Raw genomic sequence first — 6,043 nt, forward strand, 5'->3', positions numbered from 1 at the left:
GTATCCGGCGGCATGTCACTGTTCCCCGGCCAGACTTGGCGGCAAGTCCCGGGGACGAACAAGCCCATGGAAGTAGGGGCTCAGCGGGAGCAGCCAGTTGGCCTATCCGGCCACATGTCACTGTCCCCCGGCCAGACTTGGCGGCAAGTCCCGGGGAGGAACAAGCCCATGGAAGTAGGAGCTCCGACTTCCAAAGTGATGACGTCAGCGGGAGCAGCCGCTCGGCCGTATCCGGCGGCATGTCACTGTTCCCCGGCCAGACTTGGCGGCAAGTCCCGGGGACGAACAAGCCCATGGAAGTAGGGGCTCAGCGGGAGCAGCCAGTTGGCCTATCCGGCCACATGTCACTGTCCCCCGGCCAGACTTGGCGGCAAGTCCCGGGGAGGAACAAGCCCATGGAAGTAGGAGCTCCGACTTCCAAAGTGATGACGTCAGCGGGAGCAGCCGCTCGGCCGTATCCGGCGGCATGTCACTGTTCCCCGGCCAGACTTGGCGGCAAGTCCCGGGGACGAACAAGCCCATGGAAGTAGGGGCTCAGCGGGAGCAGCCAGTTGGCCTATCCGGCCACATGTCACTGTCCCCCGGCCAGACTTGGCGGCAAGTCCCGGGGAGGAACAAGCCCATGGAAGTAGGAGCTCCGACTTCCAAAGTGATGACGTCAGCGGGAGCAGCCGCTCGGCCGTATCCGGCGGCATGTCACTGTTCCCCGGCCAGACTTGGCGGCAAGTCCCGGGGACGAACAAGCCCATGGAAGTAGGGGCTCAGCGGGAGCAGCCAGTTGGCCTATCCGGCCACATGTCACTGTCCCCCGGCCAGACTTGGCGGCAAGTCCCGGGGAGGAACAAGCCCATGGAAGTAGGAGCTCCGACTTCCAAAGTGATGACGTCAGCGGGAGCAGCCGCTCGGCCGTATCCGGCGGCATGTCACTGTTCCCCGGCCAGACTTGGCGGCAAGTCCCGGGGACGAACAAGCCCATGGAAGTAGGGGCTCAGCGGGAGCAGCCAGTTGGCCTATCCGGCCACATGTCACTGTCCCCCGGCCAGACTTGGCGGCAAGTCCCGGGGAGGAACAAGCCCATGGAAGTAGGAGCTCCGACTTCCAAAGTGATGACGTCAGCGGGAGCAGCCGCTCGGCCGTATCCGGCGGCATGTCACTGTTCCCCGGCCAGACTTGGCGGCAAGTCCCGGGGACGAACAAGCCCATGGAAGTAGGGGCTCAGCGGGAGCAGCCAGTTGGCCTATCCGGCCACATGTCACTGTCCCCCGGCCAGACTTGGCGGCAAGTCCCGGGGAGGAACAAGCCCATGGAAGTAGGAGCTCCGACTTCCAAAGTGATGACGTCAGCGGGAGCAGCCGCTCGGCCGTATCCGGCGGCATGTCACTGTTCCCCGGCCAGACTTGGCGGCAAGTCCCGGGGACGAACAAGCCCATGGAAGTAGGGGCTCAGCGGGAGCAGCCAGTTGGCCTATCCGGCCACATGTCACTGTCCCCCGGCCAGACTTGGCGGCAAGTCCCGGGGAGGAACAAGCCCATGGAAGTAGGAGCTCCTACTTCCAAAGCGATGACGTCAGCGGGAGCAGCCGCTCGGCCGTATCCGGCGGCATGTCACTGTTCCCCGGCCAGACTTGGCGGCAAGTCCCGGGGGACGAACAAGCCCATGGAAGTAGGGGCTCAGCGGGAGCAGCCAGTTGGCCTATCCGGCCACATGTCACTGTCCCCCGGCCAGACTTGGCGGCAAGTCCCGGGGAGGAACAAGCCCATGGAAGTAGGAGCTCCTACTTCCAAAGCGATGACGTCAGCGGGAGAAGCCGCTCGGCCTATCCGGCCACATGTCACCGTCCCCCGGCCACACTTGGCTATAGGTCCCGGGGAGGAATAATGCCCATGGAAGTAGGAGCTCCTACTTCCAAAGGGGCAAGTCAGCGGGAGCAGCCACTTGGCCTATTCGGCCAAGTTTCACTGTTCCCCGGCCACACTTGGCTGTAGGTCCCGGAGAGGAATAATGCCCATGGAAGTAAGAGCTCCTACCTCCAAAGGGGCAAGTCAGCGGGAGAAGCCACTTGGCCTATCCGGCCACATGTCACTGTCCCCCGGCCAAGCTTGGCTGTAGGTCCCGGGGAGGAATAATGCCCATGGAAGTAGGAGCTCCTACTTCCAAAGGGGCAAGTCAGCGGAAGAAGCCACTAGTTCTATCCGGCCAAGAGTCACTGTTCCCCGGCCTTACTTGGCAGTAGGTCCCGGGGAGGAATAATGCCCATGGAAGTAGGAGCTCCTACTTCCAAAGGGGCAAGTCAGCGGGAGAAGCCACTTGGCCTATCCGGCCAAGAGTCACTGTTCCCCGGCCACTCTTGGCAGTAGGTCCCGGGGAGGAATAATGCCCATGGAAGTAGGAGCTCCTACTTCCAAAGGGGCAAGTCAGCGGGAGAAGCCACTAGTTCTATCCGGCCAAGAGTCACTGTTCCCCGGCTACACTTGGCAGTAGGTCCCGGGGAGGAATAATGCCCATGGAAGTAGGAGCTACTACCTCCAAAGGGTGAAGACACTTGGCTCTAAGTCCCCGAGAGGTATACTGCCCATGGGAGTAAGAGCTCCTACTTCCAAAGGGGCAAGTCAGCGGGAGAAGCCACTTGGCCTACCCGGCCAAGAGTCACTGTTCCCCGGCCACACTTGGCAGTAGGTCCCGGGGAGGAATAATGCCCATGGAAGTAGGAGCTCCTACTTCCAAAGGGGCAAGTCAGCGGGAGAAGCCACTTGGCCTACCCGGCCAAGAGTCACTGTTCCCCGGCCACACTTGGCAGTAGGTCCCGGGGAGGAATAATGCCCATGGAAGTAGGAGCTCCTACTTCCAAAGGGGCAAGTCAGCGGGAGAAGCCACTTGGCCTATCCGGCCACATGTCACTGTCCCCCGGCCACACTTGGCTGTAGGTCCCGGGGTGGAATAATGCCCATGGAAGTAGGAGCTCCTACTTCCAAAGGGGCAAGTCAGCGGGAGCAGCCACTTGGCCTATCCGGCCAAGTGTCACTGTTCCCCGGCCACACTTGGCTGTAGGTCCCGGAGAGGAATAATGCCCATGGAAGTAAGAGCTCCTACCTCCAAAGGGTGAAGACACTTGGCTCTAAGTCCCCGAGAGGTATACTGCCCATGGAAGTGAGAGCTCCTACTTCCAAAGGGGCAAGTCAGCGGGAGAAGCCACTTGGCCTATCCGGCCAAGAGTCACTGTTCCCCGGCCACACTTGGCAGTAGGTCCCGGGGAGGAATAATGCCCATGGAAGTAAGAGCTCCTACTTCCATAGGGGCAAGTCAGCGGGAGAAGCCACTTGGCCTATCCGGCCAAGAGTCACTGTTCCCCGGCCACACTTGGCAGTAGGTCCCGGGGAGGAATAATGCCCATGGAAGTAGGAGCTCCTACTTCCAAAGGGGCAAGTCAGCGGGGAAGCCACTTGGCCTATCCGGCCACATGTCACTGTCCCCCGGCCACTCTTGGCTGTAGGTCCCGGGGAGGAATAATGCCCATGGAAGTAGGAGCTCCTACTTCCAAAGGGGCAAGTCAGCGGGAGAAGCCACTTGGACTATCCGGCCAAGAGTCACTGTTCCCCGGCCACACTTGGCAGTATGTCCCGGGGAGGAATAATGCCCATGGAAGTGGGAGCTCCTACTTCCAAAGGGGCAAGTCGGCGGGAGAAGCCACTTGGCCTATCCGGCCAAGAGTCACTGTTCCCCGGCCACACTTGGCAGTAGGTCCCGGGGAGGAATAATGCCCATGGAAGTAAGAGCTCCTACTTCCAAAGGGGCAAGTCAGCGGGAGAAGCCACTTGGCCTATCCGGCCAAGAGTCACTGTTCCCCGGCCACACTTGGCAGTAGGTCCCGGGGAGGAATAATGCCCATGGAAGTAAGAGCTCCTACTTCAATAGGGGCAAGTCAGCGGGAGAAGCCACTTGGCCTATCCGGCCAAGAGTCACTGTTCCCCGGCCACACTTGGCAGTAGGTCCCGGGGAGGAATAATGCCCATGGAAGTAGGAGCTCCTACCTCCAAAGGGTGAAGACACTTGGCTCTAAGTCCCCGAGAGGTATAATGCCCATGGAAGTAAGAGCTCCTACTTCCAAAGGGGCAAGTCAGCGGGAGAAGCCACTTGGCCTATCCGGCCAAGAGTCACTGTTCCCCGGCCACACTTGGCTGTAGGTCCCGGGGAGGAATAATGCCCATGGAAGTAGGAGCTCCTACTTCCAAAGGGGCAAGTCAGCGGGAGAAGAGCCACTTGGCCTATCCGGCCAAGAGTCACTGTTCCCCGGCCACACTTGGCAGTAGGTCCCGGGGAGGAATAATGCCCATGGAAGTAGGAGCTACTACCTCCAAAGGGTGAAGACACTTGGCTCTAAGTCCCCGAGAGGTATACTGCCCATGGGAGTAAGAGCTCCTACTTCCAAAGGGGCAAGTCAGCGGGAGAAGCCACTTGGCCTATCCGGCCAAGAGTCACTGTTCCCCGGCCACACTTGGCAGTAGGTCCCGGAGAGGAATAATGCCCATGGAAGTAGGAGCTCCTACTTCCAAAGGGGCAAGTCAGCGGGAGAAGCCACTTGGCCTACCCGGCCAAGAGTCACTGTTCCCCGGCCACACTTGGCAGTAGGTCCCGGGGAGGAATAATGCCCATGGAAGTAGGAGCTCCTACTTCCAAAGGGGCAAGTCAGCGGGAGAAGCCACTTGGCCTATCCGGCCACATGTCACTGTCCCCCGTCCACACTTGGCTGTAGGTCCCGGGGTGGAATAATGCCCATGGAAGTAGGAGCTCCTACTTCAAAAGGGGCAAGTCAGCGGGAGCAGCCACTTGGCCTACCCGGCCAAGTGTCACTGTTCCCCGGCCACACTTGGCTGTAAGTCCCGGAGAGGAATAATGCCCATGGAAGTAAGAGCTCCTACCTCCAAAGGGCGAAGACACTTGGCTCTAAGTCCCCGAGAGGTATACTGCCCATGGAAGTGAGAGCTCCTACTTCCAAAGGGGCAAGTCAGCGGGAGAAGCCACTTGGCCTATCCGGCCAAGAGTCACTGTTCCCCGGCCACTCTTGGCTGTAGGTCCCGGGGAGGAATAATGCCCATGGAAGTAGGAGCTACTACCTTCAAAGGGGCAAGTCAGCGGGAGAAGCCACTTGGCTTATCCGGCCAAGAGTCACTGTTCCCCGGCCACAATTTGCAGTATGTCCCGGGGAGGAATAATGCCCATGGAAGTAGGAGCTACTACCTCCAAAGGGTGAAGACACTTGGCTCTAAGTCCCCGAGTGGTATACTGCCCATGGAAGTAAGAGCTCCTACTTCCATAGGGGCAAGTCAGCGGGAGAAGCCACTTGGCCTATCCGGCCAAGAGTCACTGTTCCCCGGCCACACTTGGCAGTAGGTCCCGGGGAGGAATAATGCCCATGGAAGTAGGAGCTCCTACTTCCAAAGGGGCAAGTCAGCGGGAGAAGCCACTTGGCCTATCCGGCCAAGAGTCACTGTTCCCCGGCCACTCTTGGCTGTAGGTCCCGGGGAGGAATAATGCCCATGGAAGTAGGAGCTACTACCTCCAAAGGGGCAAGTCAGCGGGAGAAGCCACTTGGCCTATCCGGCAAAGAGTCACTGTTCCCCGGCCACACTTGGCAGTATGTCCCGGGGAGGAATAATGCCCATGGAAGTAGGAGCTACTACCTCCAAAGGGGCAAGTCAGCGGGAGAAGCCACTTGGCCTATCCGGCAAAGAGTCACTGTTCCCCGGCCACACTTGGCTGTAGGTCGAGGGGAGGAATAATGCCCATGGAAGTAGGAGCTCCTACTTCCAAAGGGGCAAGTCAGCGGGAGAAGCCACTTGGCCTATCCGGCAAAGAGTCACTGTTCCCCGGCCACACTTGGCTGTAGGTCCGGGGAGGAATAATGCCCATGGAAGTAGGAGCTCCTACTTCCAAAGGGGCAAGTCAGCGGGAGAAGCCACTTGGCCTATCCGGCCAAGAGTCACTGTTCCCCGGCCACACTTGGCAGGAGGTCCCGGGGAGGAATAATGCCCATGGAAGTAGGAGC

This window comes from Engystomops pustulosus, unplaced genomic scaffold (assembly GCF_040894005.1).
Source record: "Engystomops pustulosus unplaced genomic scaffold, aEngPut4.maternal MAT_SCAFFOLD_684, whole genome shotgun sequence".
NCBI classification, from domain to species: Eukaryota; Metazoa; Chordata; class Amphibia; order Anura; family Leptodactylidae; genus Engystomops; species Engystomops pustulosus.